General features: G+C 45.2%; 1 long non-coding RNA gene across 1 annotated transcript in view; it reads right to left on the bottom strand.

Annotated features, from left to right (window-relative positions):
• Positions 1-246: 246 nt before the first annotated feature.
• Positions 247-12573, bottom strand: part of LOC129625152 (uncharacterized) — a 66285-nt gene continuing 53958 nt past the window's right edge. Inside the window, exon 4 of the long non-coding RNA XR_008701286.1 lies at positions 247-1158. This is a non-coding gene — a long non-coding RNA (uncharacterized LOC129625152). The remainder of the gene's footprint in view (positions 1159-12573) is intronic.

Here is a 12573-nt window from a genome sequence, read left to right as displayed (position 1 = left end):
ACGATGGTAGGATGTTATTGTTTTGGTGAATGTTTCCATGTCCTTATTAAATGAATCAGTAAATTGACAATATTATATCAGTCCCAATCAATTTTTCAAATTGGTGTGAAAAATCCTAAAAATCATGAACCTCTGGATTAAGTTTTTTAAATGTTAATAAAATAGGTGACTTTTTAATTAAATAGACTCACATCAGGAACACTGCATTTTTTTTAATTGTGTCACTTTTTATTTTGTATTGGGGTACAGCCAACTAACAGTGTAACAGTTTCAGGTGAGCATGAAGGACCCGGCCTCTCATGCAGCTGCGTCCACTCTCCCCCCAACTCCCCTCCCGTCCAGCTGCCACATACCCCTGAGCAGAGCTCCCTGTGCTGGACAGTGGGTCCTCACTGGTCATCCGTTTTAATCTGTTTTAAATACAGCACTGTGTCCAGGCCCATCCCAAGCTCCCTGACTGTGCCTCTCCCATGGCAACCATAAAAGGACATTGCACTTTAAGGATCTGTGAGCCACTCAGAGAAATCTGGTCTTCAGAAAACCTGATTATGTATCAGCTCGTTTGTTGAGAGATGGAAGAAAGAAGAATCAAAGTCAGGTGGAAGGCTCACAAGAGTGCTGGGCCCTGTTCCTTGTATTCATAAACTCTTTATTCCTCTCACCCAAAATGCCAAGCTTTCAGGTATTTTTGGCTTCCATTTGTTCCTAATTCATGTATTCTGCTTCATGGCCTTTTCTCCAGTGCTATTTTTACTGTTTGATTTTAGAAAACAAGAACGTACTTTTCAAGGGTTTCTTTCAAAGGTTCCCGTCTGGACTGGTGTCTCTGGCTGTTTAGCAAATTGCCTCCAACTTTAGCCGCTTACAGCAGCGCCTGTTTATTTCTCTGCAGTTTCCGTGGTTCAGGAAGGCTGGGCTGGGTCCCGCATGGGGATCCAGTCAGTGTATCAGCCAGGGCTGTGGTTTCATCTGAAGTCTCAGCTGGGGAACGATCCACTTCCAGGCCTCCTCACCGGCTACCAGAAAGATTTAATGCCAAGTAGGTTGTTGGACAGACCTCATTGCATTCTCCCTGGGTATTGACTGGACGTCGGCCTCAGTTCCTTGTGGGCTTCTCCACTGTGGCAGCTGGCTTCCTCAGGAACAGCAATCAAGAGTCTGTTAGGAAAGAGAAAGTTACTATCTTTTGTAACCTAATCACAGAAGTGAGCTCTCATCACCTTTGCTATATTCTATTAACTAGAGGAATGGTAAAGAGTCTGCCTGCCAATGCAGGAGATGAAAGAGACACAGGTTTGATCCTTGGGTAGAGAAGATCCCCTGGAATAGGAAATGGTAACCTACTTCAGTATCTTGCCTTGAAAATTCCATGGACAGAGGAGCCTGGCAGGCTACAGTCCATGGGGTCACAAAGAATTGGACTTGACTGAGCATGCACACAGGCAAGGGACTAAGACCCCACAAGCCGCAAAGCACAACGGCATGTTAGTTTCACGCAAGTCATAGTCAACTCCAGACAAGACGGTTACACAAGAGGGCAAGCACCAGGATGTGAAGCTCATTGTGTATCATTTCAAAATCTGAGTACTATGCTCTATCTCATCTCCTTAATCCTATTTTTCTTATAACATCTACTACTACAAAGATCATGGCATCTGGTCCCATCACTTCATGGGAAATATATGGGGAAACAGTGGAAACAGTGTCAGACTTTATTTTGGGGGGCTCCAAAATCACTGCAGATGGTGACTGCAGCCATGAAATTAAAAGACGCTTACTCCTTACTCCTTGGAAGAACAGTTATGACCAACCTAGATAGCATATTGAAAAACAGAGACATTACTTTGCCAACAAAGGTCTGTCTAGTCAAGGCTATGGTTTTTCCAGTGGTCATGTATGGATGTGAGAGTTGGACTGTGAAGAAAGCTGAGCACTGAAGAATTGATGCTTTTGAACTCTGGTGTTGGAGAAGACTCTTGAGAGTCCCTTGGACTGCAAGGAGATCCAACCAGTCCATTCTAAAGGAGATCAGTCCTGGGATTTCTTTGGAAGGAATGGTGCTAAAGCTGAAACTCCAGTACTTTGACTACCTCATGCAAAGAGTTGACTCATTGGAAAAGACCCTGATGCTGGGAGGGATTGGGGGCAGGAGGAGAAGGGGACGACAGAGGATAAGATGGCTGGATGGCATCACTGACTCAATGGACGTGATTCTGAGTGAACTCCGGGAGTTGGTGATGGACAGGGAGGCCTGGCGTGCTGCGATTCATGGGGTTGCAAAGAGTTGGACATGACTGAGCGACTGAATTGAACTGAACTGAACTACTCCCTACGTGAGAGGTGGATGTGTAGATCAAGGTCATATCAAAACGAATCTCATCTGTAATCAATTTATCATTTCTTCTAATAACAATTAATAAGTTCACAACATCAATTCATTAAGAGAAGATTTTAAGACTATGAAATTAAAACATATATATGCTTAACTGAACTGATGGTAGAAGAATCTATTGGTCATGCCTTTCACTATTGCATTCTTTCTACCATCATACACTTATCAGGGACTTGCTGCACAATAAGTTTCTTGGAGTCCTTTATCTACTAAATCCCTTAAAAAAAATAAATGTGCATTTCAGAATACTGCCTTGATCTTCACTACTTTGTGACAGTTGAACTAAGGGACTCTTTAAGAAGTGGTCATCAGGCAAGTTCCACATTAATTTGCTATAAATTGTTAGGACAACATGTCAACTCTTGAGATCATAGACTTTTCATGTAGGTGCCTTAATCGTATGCACATTGCTTGTGTTAGAAGAAAGGACTATAGAATTTTAATGCAAGTGGTTAAACATGATCTTCCAAAGAGAACACTGTCACTCAGGGATGGTTAATTAGCTTTTATAAAAAGAAAGGTTAGTTAAACAAGTTAAACATCACTACAAGATGTAATTTGTGAATTCTGGACTCTGATAATTACACCATTAGAATGTGTGTTTCCCTGTCATGAGAGCATTTTCTGTAATTTTCACTCTGTAATTCAAAATGTCTTCTAGGGATTAATTCAAGAATCAGAACACTGCAAGTGTTGAACATTAAGAAAATGCTGTGAAATAGCCAGATATTTGATTTACCATTTCTTCTGTGGCTGAACATGTGGTTTATTTTGTCCATGCATGGAAATTATTTAACTTAACAGCACAGTAAATGTTTAGAAAAACATGAATATTTGATCACAAAGTTATATTATTATTATAATATCATTTCTTTTCAAAATACATTGGCTTTAGCCTCTTGAAGAATTACTGATTTGAGACCACAATGAGGGGTAAATTCTCAGCATATGTCCTAAAGTAGAAAGAAGATATCAGTCATATTTTAGAGGTTAAAGCTAAAAAAAAAAAAAAAAAAAAAAAAAACCAACTTTGATTATTTAGAACTTTGGAACAATTAATACAATAATAATAATTTTTATTTATTTATTTTAAATTTTATTTTATTAATTTATTTTTGGCTTTGCAGGACCTTCGTTGCTATGCACAGGCTTTCTGTGGTTGCAGTGAGCAGAGCCTCCTCCCTGAGCTGGCCTCCTCCCTGAGCAGGGTTCCTCCCTGAGCTGGCCTCCTCCCTGAGCTGGCCTCCTCCCTGAGCAGGGCTCCTCCCTGAGCAGGGCTCCTCCCTGGGCAGGGGCTCCTCCCTGAGCGGGGTTCCTGCCTGAGCGGGGCCTGTTCTCTGGTTGCCTTGCGTTCTTCTCGCTGCAGTGGCTTCTGTCGTGGAGCAGGCTCCAGGCGTGCGGCCCTCACCAGCTGCGGCAAAGAGGCTGCTCGTTCTGGGGCCTTCTCTTGTTGCAGAGCGTGGTTCTCTAGGGCACTCAGGCATCAGTACTTGCAGCCCACAGGCTCAATACTCATGTCACATGGGCTTGGTTGTTCGTCCACATGTGGGACCTTCCTGGACCAGGGTGGGACCTCTGCCCATGCACTGGCCGATGGATTCGTATCGACTGCACCACCAGCAAAGTCCCTACGTGCTTTTTCTCTATAACATCTTTGTTGAATTTGTTACAGTACCGCTTCTGTTCACATTCTGGTTTTTTGGTTGCAGGACATATGGGAGCTTAGGCCCCCAACCAGGGATCAGAGCCTTGCCTGCTACGTTGGAAAGTCAAGTCTTAACCACTAGACGTCAGGGAAGCCCCATCAACGTACTTAATAATGAAGAGCTGGTTCGCTGGAGATGGTTGGATGGCCTCGCCGACTCAAGAGACATGAGTTTGAGCAAACGCCAGGAAATAGGACAGGGGAACCAAGTCTATAAGGGATGTCATCTAGGGTTTCTCCTCTGACTTTCTTCACTCAGTATGACACTCTCTAGGCCCATCCATGTTGCTGCAAAAGGCATTATTTCATTCTTTCTAATAGCTGAGTAATATTCCAGTGTATATATATGCCACATCTTCTTTATCCATTCCTGTCGATGGGCATTCAGGTTTCTTCCGTGTCTTGGCTATTGTAAACAATGCTGCAGTGAGCATAGGAGTGTATGTACCCTTTAGGATCGTGTTTTCCTGTGGATATATGCCCGAGGTGGGACTGCAGGGTTATATGGTAGCTCTATTTTTATTTTTTTAAGGAACTTCCATACTGTCCTCCACAGTGGCTCTACCAATGTACATTCCCACCAACAGAGCAAGAGCATTCCCTTTTCTCCACACCTTCTCCAGCATTTATTGTTTGTGGATTTTTGATGATGGCCATTCTACCTGGTGTGAGGTGATATCTCATTGTGGTTTTGAGTTGCATTTTTCTAATATTGGTGACGTTGAACATCTTCTCACGTGCTTCTTGGCCAGCTGTGTGTCTTCTTTGGAGAAATGTCTATTTAGGTTTTCTGCCCGTTTGTTGATTGGTTTGTTTGCTCTGAGGCTGTTAAGCATCATGTGCTGTTTGTAAATTTTGGAGACCGATCTCTTGTCAGTCACATCATCTGCAAATATTTTCTCCCAGTCTGTGGGCTGTCTTTTCAATTTGACTGGGGAAACTAGTCTTTGTTAACTGAAAGGTCTGCTAGGCTCAAGACTCACCATCAAAGACACTTTTTAAAAATGTGTTTATTTGGCTGTGTCAAGTCTTAGCCACGGCAGTCAGGGCCCGCTGGTGCAGCGCACTGGCACTCCAACTATGGCACCCGAGCTCAGCTGCTCTGCAGCACGGGGGCTCTTAGTTCCCCAACCAGGGGTCACACCTGCTTCCCCTGCCTTGGAAGATGGATTCTCAACCACTAGACCACCAGTCAGACACGGTTCAGTTCAGTTCAGTCTCTCAGTCATGTCCGACTCTTTGCAACCCCAGCAGCAGCACGCCAGGCCTCCCTGTCCATCACCAACTCCTGGAGTCCACCCAAACCCATGTCCATTGAGTTGATGATGCCATCCAACCATCTCATCCTCTGTCATCCCCTTCTCTTCCTGCCCTCAATCTTTTCCAGCATCAGGGTCTTTTCCAATGAGTCCGCTCTTCGCATCAGGTGGCCAAAGTATTGGACTTTCAGCCTTAACATCAGTCCTTCCAATGAACACCCACAACTGATCTCCTTTAGGATGGACTGGTTGCATTTCCTGGCAGTTCAAGGGACTCTCAAGAGTCTTCTCCAACACCACAGTTCAAAAGCATCAATTCTTCGGCGCTTAGCTTTCTTTATAGTCCAACTCTCACATCCATACATGACCACAGGAAAAACCATAGCTTTGACTAGACGGACCTTTGTTGGCAAAGTAATGTCTCTGCTTTTTAATATGCTGTCTAGGTTGGTCATAACTTGCCTTCCAAGGACTAAGTGTCTTTTAATGTCATTGCTGCGACTTCGCGACAAAACCATCAATGGCCAAGATGGAACTAGTGTAAGGACTGAGGATTTTAGAGAGCTGTGTGCTGTGCTTATTAGATCAGTAGTGTCCAACTTTTGGGACCCCGTGGACTGTAGCCCACCAGGCTCCTCTGTCTATGGGATTCTCCAGGCAAGAATACTGTTGTGGGCTGCCATGCCCTCCTCTAGGGATCTTTCCAATCCAGGGATTAAACCCACCTCTCCCACATTTTGGGTGGATTCTTCACCATCTGAGCCACCAGGGAAGCCCTTCGAGAGCTTTAGGGCAATGCAGCCTGGAACATTTGTCATTCAGGCCTATTCATTGGAAAGCTCACAGAGTGGGGTGGAATTGGTACTGACTCCATGTACTTAGCACATGTGAGGAATTTTAAAGAATCCAAAAATAAATTTGACATCACATTTGCCCTCATGATGACTAGACTAGCTTTTGTGAAATAAAAATTGAGTAATATGACATTGTGCAAGCAGAGAGGTGCGAACAGATGCTGTCAGCATGAATAGGAAGGAGACGATTGGAAATACGGCTTGTCGGGAAGGCTTCTTGGAGGGGAGTGAAGTTAAGCTTGGTATTCAGTGAGTGAAGAGCCTGTGAATTCCTTGGTGGGAGGTGGCGCTGCCTGCCACGCTCACCTACCACACTTGCCTGTTCAGGATAAGTTTCGGGGCTGGGTACTGTGGCAGCCAGTCTGCAGTGTCCCAGTGTCTGGGTTCACACCCTCATTATGCCAGGTTTGGTGTGTGAGCGACAGAAGCCCGGAGAGGTGGTAGTGTGGGCTTCCCGGGGGCCACTGGTGATAAAGACCACGTCCTTCCAATACAAGAGACACAAGAGAACGGGCCCATCCCTGGGTCAGGATGATCCCCAGAGGAGGGCATGGCAGCCCACAACAGTATTCTTGCCTGGAGAATCCCATGGACAGGGAAGCCTGGCGGGCTGCAGTCCATGGGGTCCCAAGAGTCAGACACGACTGAGTGACCGAGCACACACAGTCACATGCCACACCCGAGAGTGAGCTGGGGGAGACTCCGTCCTTGCTTTCCCTCTCACCGCCCCCTCTCAGTGTCTCCCTGCTTGTTCAAGCCAAGAGCTGCCTGAGTGAACCATGTCAGACGTTCTGACCCTAACCCTAACCCTACCCCTACCCCAGTCAAGCCTTTGGACGACCACAGACCCAGTGACAATTGGCTGCAGTTTTCTTAGAGACTCCAAACCGGAACCACCCAGCTCTGCTGTTCCTGGAGGCCTGACCTCAGAAACTGCATGACTTAAACGTCCTTTTTTTTTTCTTTTAAGTCACTAAGTTTGGGATAAATGCCTACTACTAAATCAAGAATGGGCTTCCCGGGTGGCACTAGTGGAAAGAACCCATCTGCCAAAGCAGGAGACGTAAGAGACTTGAGTTCCATCCCTGGGTTGGGAAGCTCCCCTGGAGGAGGGCATGGAACCCACTCCAGTATTCTTGCCTGGAGAATCCCATGGACAGAGGAGCCTGGCTGCTACAGTCCAGGGGGTCGCAAAAGAGTCAAACAGGACTGAAGGCACGCATGCATGCAGATCAAGTACATCTTGGCTATAAAACAAAACTGATCAGGAAAATTAGAATTTCCTCTTCCTAAAACTCTTAAGGCACAGGGAAAGCTTGAGTGTATCTAGGAAGACCCACTTTCCGCTGCTAAGATCTGTTGTGAAGCTAATGCAATTGCTATCCACCTGAGCCAGAATGTCAGTGAATATTGTGGGAAATTGTTTTAAAACAGAGCTGATACATGAGTAAAACTGAAGAACATTCAAGATTCTTTGGGTCCTCATATACTTTTCCAGGTTAATAATACCAATAAATACCAATAAAGCAATAACAGCTCAATAATAACTACCATTTATTTAGACTTAGAACGTTGTATGAATAATACACTGTCTTATTTCTTCCTCAAATAATTCTATGAAGAAAGTGCCATCACTCACTCCTAGTATTTATGCCAGGGAGGCAAACACGAGTCTGTGCAGTGTCTCTCAAACTGAAATTCATCTTCGAAATATTCCCTGAAAAGGCAGATTTGACTCACTCCACTTTGTAAGTGAAAAAAAAAACTGAGTCACAGAGAAGTCACTTTAAATAAATTTCTCAAGGATGTATTTATTTAATAAGCTGCTGAGCTGGAATTTGAATCCAAGAATCTATATAATCCAGAAATCTATATAACTGCAAATCTCACTTTCTTTCCACTGGGTCGTACACAGCAAAAGCAACTGATCGTCGATAAAGATGTTTGTTGAAATAAACATACATCACATAAAAAAAATAAAGGTAAAAATAAGATCACGGTGACACCTGCCTTACGCCAGTTGTGTTTCTATGCAGGTGTATGGTCTTTGGAGTCTCAAGGACATGTGAGATAAAAATATTTTTGCGATTTCTCTCCCTGCTCTCATTTCTAGGTATTTTGGCATTTGGGATGGAGGGTGGGGGAGTCAAGAATTTTTCTCAAAATGACAGAAAACGGATCATTTGCATGGGGAATGCCAGCTGGGGAGAAGGGAACATACGCTTACACTCAGGAAAAGTTTCACAGGACGTAAAAAGAAACCATCTGCTTTTTCTTTTTGTTCTTGTTTAAGAACAGCTTGTGTTTGCAACTCACAATTTAAAACATGGTAATAACCTACAGGACTTTGTGAAGCATGAATCGTGTGGCTTTTTTTGGTTTTTGTTCCTCCTCATTTTCCCCTGCTTATTTTTTCCAACTCTGTTTGCAGAAAGCAGAATGCAAAGAAGATATTTGCATGTTGCAACTTGGATAATAAGATTCTTCTGATCATGGCCTGAGTCTGCCTTTTTCAAAGTGTTTCCTGGGCATTCCTGGATCCTGCAGTGAAATCCAGACACTATGAACCAAAGCCTTGCTCAACTTTGCTGTAAGAAACACCCTAGGCTGAGACCGGGGCTTGGGGGAACCTCCTGCTCATCCCTGGCAGAAAACATCCCTGCGACCTGGCTTTATCTGCTTGGGCACCTGGTAGGGACTTGGAAATCGTTTTTTTTTTTTTTTAAATCCGTTTTATCCGTTTGCTCTTCTCATTAGCATTCATCTCAGTGGCTTTGACCTGCACCTTCATTCCCTCCTGAAGCCTTAACAACTCGGCTTCACCGCTGGTTAAGTGCAAATCAGCGTGTGAGCTGGCCTTTCACAGAGGGAAGACGGAAGGGCTCATGGAGGTCCCAGTGGAAAGGCTCTGAAAGGTCTTTGGGGCTCAGCGATCAGGCGATATTAAGAAGTGGTTCAGGTCATTTACACTCTCTGAGTGATAATCATGAACCTCCAACTTACTAGCTCTGTGACCAAAGGAAGCTACGTAACCTCTCTGAATCTTAGTTGTTTTATTTTTTTATCTACAGTGTGAGAATAATAATGTTACCCACCTGCAAAGGTTGTTATGAAGGGTCAGTGAACTAATTAGAACATGTGCAGGATGGTATTTTGAACATAGGAAGCTCCAGTGAAAGAACCAGGACCCATGGCAGGAAATTCTCCCTGAAACCATATCATGGTTTCCTGCAGTATACAGCACTCTCACACATACGCACACAGTGAGGCGACATACAGGAATTTTTAAATATGTGCATATTTATGGGGCCTCCCTGCTGGCTCAGAGGTTAAAGCGTCTGCCTGCAATGCGGGAGACCCAGGTTCGATCCTTCGGTGGGGAAGATCCCCTGGAGAAGGAAATGGCAACCCACTCCAGTATTCTTGCCTGGAGAATCCCATGGACTGAGGAGCCTGGTGGGCTACAGTCCACAGCGTCGCAGAGTCAGACATGACTGAGCGACTTCACTTTCACTTTCATAAATATATAAGTGCTAGTCACAAAGTTGTGTCTGACTCTTTGCAAACCTGTGGGCTGTAGCCCGCAGACTCCTCTGTCTGTGGAATTCTCTGGGCAAGAATACTGCAGTGGGTTGCCATTCCCTTCTCTAGGGGATTGTTCCAACCCAGGGATGGAACACAAGTCTCCTGCATTAGCAGGCAGATTCTTTACCATTTGAGCCACCATGGAAACCCACATTTATATGTATGAAATTACACATAAATTTATTAAACATCTCTCAAATAAGATTATTAAACTTATCCCAGAGTGTTTCAACCTCTGCCCAGCTGAGATTTTGAGCCAGATAAATCTCTGTGGCAGGGCTTGTCTTATGCGCTGGATACCAACGGCCTCTCCTTCCCATTATGATAACCAGAAATGTCTCCAGGTCAAGTGTCTCTTTGTCAAATGTGCCCTGGGAGTCAGAATCGCCTGATACAACCAACCTAACTGATCTTGACCAATGTGAAAATCACCAATATATGTGACCCCTTTTGCTGTTATTTTTTAAAGTTTGTAGCCCCACTGTGAAGCATGCAGGAGTTTAGTCCTCAACCAGGGGTCGAACCCCTGCCCCCTGCAGTGGAAGCTCAGAGTCTTAACCACTGGATGACCTCCAGGTCAAAATGATTGACCCTAATTTCTGATGAGAAAAAAGCAAAAGATGCACAAGGAATCACTGGACAGCGCAGGAGGAGGATGTCTGTGGATCCTGTGTGTGCTAAGGCTTCAAGACTCAAACTTCAGTCTTGGTGAATATCCCCAGTGAGTGCTGACGTGCTAAATGTATTTGAAAGGAATCATTGCACACTCACACACATTAAGTACTCAATTTCGTGTCTCTTTATATGGATCTCCTTTAAATTGAGATGTTGTCTTTTTTTAAGAGCGTGTGTGTGGACTTTATCTATTTATGGCTGTGCTGGGTCTTTGTTGCTCGGCTCCGGATTTCTCTGGCTGCCGTGAGCAGGGGCTGTTCTTTGTTGCAGCACCCAGGCTTCTTGTTGTGGTGGCTTCCCTAACTGTGAGCACAGGCTCTAGGGCGCGTGGGCTTCAGCAGTCACGGCTCGTGACCTCCGCAGCTGTGGCTTGACGGCTCTGGAGAGCAGGCTCAGTGGTCGTGGTCCTTTGTTGCTCAGTGGTATGTGGGATCTTCCAGGCCAGGGATCAAACACCTGTCGTCAGCATTGGCAGGTGATTCCTTACCACTGTGCCACCAGGGAAACCCTGAGATGTCATCTCATTATGTGATGGTAGATAGCAGGGCTTTTGGAGAAGGCAATGGCAAGCCACTCCAGTACTCTTGCCTAGAAAATCCCATGGATGGAGGAGCCTGGTGGGCTGCAGTCCATGGGGTCACTACGAGTCAGTCGCGACTGAGCGGCTTCACTTTCACTTTTCACTTTCACGCAATGGAGAAGGAAATGGCAACCCACTCCAGTGTTCTTGCCTTTAGAATCCCAGGGATGGCAGAGCCTGTTGGGCTTCGGTCTATGGGGTCGCACAGGGTCGGACACGACTGAAGCGACTTCGCAGCAGCCGCAGGGCTTCCCAGGTGGTGCTAGTGGTGAAGAGCCCGCCTGCCAGTGCAGGGGACGGAAGGGACACGGGTTTCATCCCTGGGTCGGGAAGATCCCCTGGAGGAGGGCACAGCAACCCACTCTAGTACTCTTGTCTGGAGAATCCCATGGACACAGGAGCCTGGCGGGCTGCAGTCCATGGGGTCACAAAGAATCAGACAGGACTGAAGAGACTTAGCTTGCAGGGGGTAGATGGCATAGCTCAAGCACATAGGCCAGACTAGTGAGTTTTCTTTCGAACTGCAAGTTTCTGGGAAACAATGCAAGGGTTAAAACTATTTTTGGAGTGCTTTTGAACTGTTTAATGTTTTCCCATCGCATTTTTTGAAGTGGCAGCAAAACCTTATCAGCTGTGGGAATTAGTGCAACATTCATTAATCTTTTCCAGAGGTTTTTAAAAAATTAATTATCAAAGTCCCTTTCATCCAATAGTTTACATTATTTCTATTTATTTACATCTTGCCAAGTATCTAACCGACTCATCAAATTCAAGAGTTACAGATGCAAGATTTTGCTTCCTTTTGTTTTTCAGCGTTTAAATGAATCATCTTATGCAATGTAAACAATAACACAACTGCAGTCACGATGATCAGATGTTTTCATACTTGACTTAGTGTCTCAGCTGCAAAAGCATAGCAGCGGCAGATGAAATAACAAATAGGAAGCACTGAGGGGACGTGGCTGTGCTTGGGAACAGGTTACACCTTTTTCAAGCTACGCTGCTGGTCTGGAAGCAGGCAGCCCGCTGGTAGGATGTTGCCTATGGGTAACTGAGTCAGTGTGCGCACCAGCTCAGCTGCTTCAGTCGTATCCATCTCTGTGACGCTATGGACTGTATCCCACCAGGCTTCTCTATTTATGGGATTCTCCAGGCAAGAACACTGGAGTAGGTTGCCATTTCCTCCTCCAGGGGATCTTCCCAGCCCAGGTATCAAACCCATGTCTCTTAAGTCTCTTGAATTGGCAGGCAGATTCTTTACCCACTGAGCCATCTGGAAAACCCCAATTGAGTCAGAGAACTCAGCACTGTTTGGAGGCAAGAGCTAGGCTGGGTTGGGGATACTCGGGGAAGAAACTGAAAGAGAAACTGCACGGATTGATACCAGGGGCTAAGACATTCAGAAAGCTGAAGACCTAGGGAAATATGAGGCTGCAGACTCAGCCTTGAAACCAAGAACAAAATCTTTCCAACTCAGTGGTTGGATATGGAATATCCTCATTGTCTCTACAGATGCAGAGTCT

This window comes from Bubalus kerabau, chromosome 13, assembly GCF_029407905.1.
Source record: "Bubalus kerabau isolate K-KA32 ecotype Philippines breed swamp buffalo chromosome 13, PCC_UOA_SB_1v2, whole genome shotgun sequence".
NCBI lineage: Eukaryota > Metazoa > Chordata > Mammalia > Artiodactyla > Bovidae > Bubalus > Bubalus kerabau.
Note: the sequence above shows the minus strand (reverse complement) of the source record. Positions and strands in the feature narration are given on the sequence as shown.